The sequence below is a fragment of the Mesitornis unicolor genome, unplaced genomic scaffold (genome assembly GCF_000695765.1).
Source record: "Mesitornis unicolor isolate BGI_N332 unplaced genomic scaffold, ASM69576v1 scaffold4726, whole genome shotgun sequence".
Classification (NCBI taxonomy): domain Eukaryota; kingdom Metazoa; phylum Chordata; class Aves; order Mesitornithiformes; family Mesitornithidae; genus Mesitornis; species Mesitornis unicolor.
The window spans coordinates 26,366-28,559 of record NW_010192890.1 but is presented as its reverse complement, the minus strand read 5'-3'; positions in this window follow the sequence as shown (position 1 = coordinate 28,559).

Here is a 2,194-nt window from a genome sequence, read left to right as displayed (position 1 = left end):
CCTGCGACACAGAACCCCAAGGCTTCTTCCCCGTGGGCTGTGGCTGCACAGGCACTGCCTTGAAGGGGCAGAAGCCAAAGGGTTTGCCCTTCCCCAGGCAGCCCAGGGGAGGAGAGGGGGCGCAGGATCCAGAAACACGAGACACTGTTCCTGGGCCTCAATGCAAGTGCAGATGTGGCTCCCTGAACTGAGTCAATGTTCTCCAAGCCCCCTCAGTTTTATGTTTGCACCAGCTTTTTCATAAATTACATTTGTAAGTCATCTTCTCTTTTGAGACAAATACTTCCAGCTCCCTGAACTCAACAATCAGACTTATTTTCAAAACTGTGTAAGAGCTATGCAAGGTTTAGCACAAGAGCCACAATGGGCTACCGGTATCCAGCTCAAGAAGCATTTTTTCACAGTTAAACAGCAAAAAGAACCATAAATACCACACAAAAGGAAATAAAGTCTGTTACAGAATATTTCAAAGTAGTTGTACTGTTTACATATAGGAAACTGAAAGTCACTACTTTGAAATCAACAGTCCTAATTTTAGGAGGAGGAGATTCAGGCATAAAGAGCAGCCAACATCGCCAATGTCTCAAAGGTAATTCTTGGATCTAAGAAAACATCAGTTTAAGACAAGATGGCTAAATCCTGAATGGAAGAGAATAAGGAAGATAACGGGATAGTACTGTTTAACATCTCAAAAAGTCTTACAGTCCATTTCCAATCAAAACAGGAGTTATTCCTTTTGGCACAAAAGAAATTATGAAGAGTAAAACGTGGCTGTGCTGGACATCATTACCAAAAAGTTGGTTAGGGATCACTACCCCAAAGTCCTGCCAAATTTACTCCTCTTCAAGAAATAGATTTGGGATTAATAAGCAGAAACACAAACTGGCAGCAGTGGTGTGCAATATTTTAATCTCCAGTTATCGTAGTCTACTCAACATGTCAAAATACATAATCCAGACTCCTTTCACATGCAATTTCAAGAGCATTTTAGAGCTCTTTAGACTTTTAGAGCTCATTTAAACATTGACTTATCCTTCCTTCATGTAAATGCACAACAGCCAAGTGTTTAAGCAAGAGTTTGGCGAGCTGTAGCCTTCTTTAAAAGCATCACGATCACGTGGAGACAGCGTCTTTAAATTAGGACTCATCCCACAATGTGTCCCAACCAGATGCTTCACTCCAAGGCAGCTGTAGCAGCCCCCACTGCACTTCTAGTGAGAGTCCCGTTGTAGGATGAAGAAATTTGGAAGCGCTACCAGCAGCTGTTTTTTGACACGGTCAGAAGGCTCACGCTGGTGCACGCCTGCAGATGTTCCTCTGTGGCACTGCTGCGAGCGCGCTGTGCTTACGTCTGCACGTGGGGCAGCTCCCAGCGCCAGCAGAGCCCAGCAGACCCTCCTGCCAGCGCTCATCGCTTCATTTCAACAACTACTGAGCTATCACAAAATGATGGCTGGAAACATTTTTCTGCATCCTCCCTGCCCAGGAAGATACTAAATTCTAAATGTTGTACTTCTAAGTAGCATTATCAAACCTATGGATCACCCATTAGTGCTGTATCAAGAATACAGACCATCTGCTTTGCCCTTCCACACCGATTTGGAACAGGGCAGAGCCGGACCCGTAACACACATTTCTGAAAGTCAAAATACCGACCGCTCTGCCAGGGATTTTTAGGGATCAAAATAAATCCCTGTGTTCAACTCCTCTACTTAATGAGCAAGCTTTCCCCCATGGCACCGGTAAACTGTCCTCCCACTGCACTGTTTCAACACTCAAGTACTAACCTATCAGTCACGACCTGCAATGTGTCTTTATACAAAAGTGTGTTGCTATTTCTCTGCTCCTGTCTATAAACAGTCTTCAGGACTTCTCATCAGACAGCAGGCGTAAGTAGCCTAGCTTTTTTAAACATGCAGGCACCCTGATGAAAAAACATCTGAAAAATAATATATACAATGTTTTCTGTGCATTTATGTTATTTGTTTTATAACTATCGCAATAGGCAATGAGTCAGGAGTTTGATGTAAAAGTCTGTAAAACTCGGGCACCGAGCAAACATGAGTGGAGTAAGTATTGAAAATGCCAGAAAGCCCTGCAGCCGAGGTCTCCATTTGCTCCGTAAGACACCACATCACCAACCACTGCAAGCTGGGATATGCATTCTGAGGTGACAATCAATTACTAAATAGCA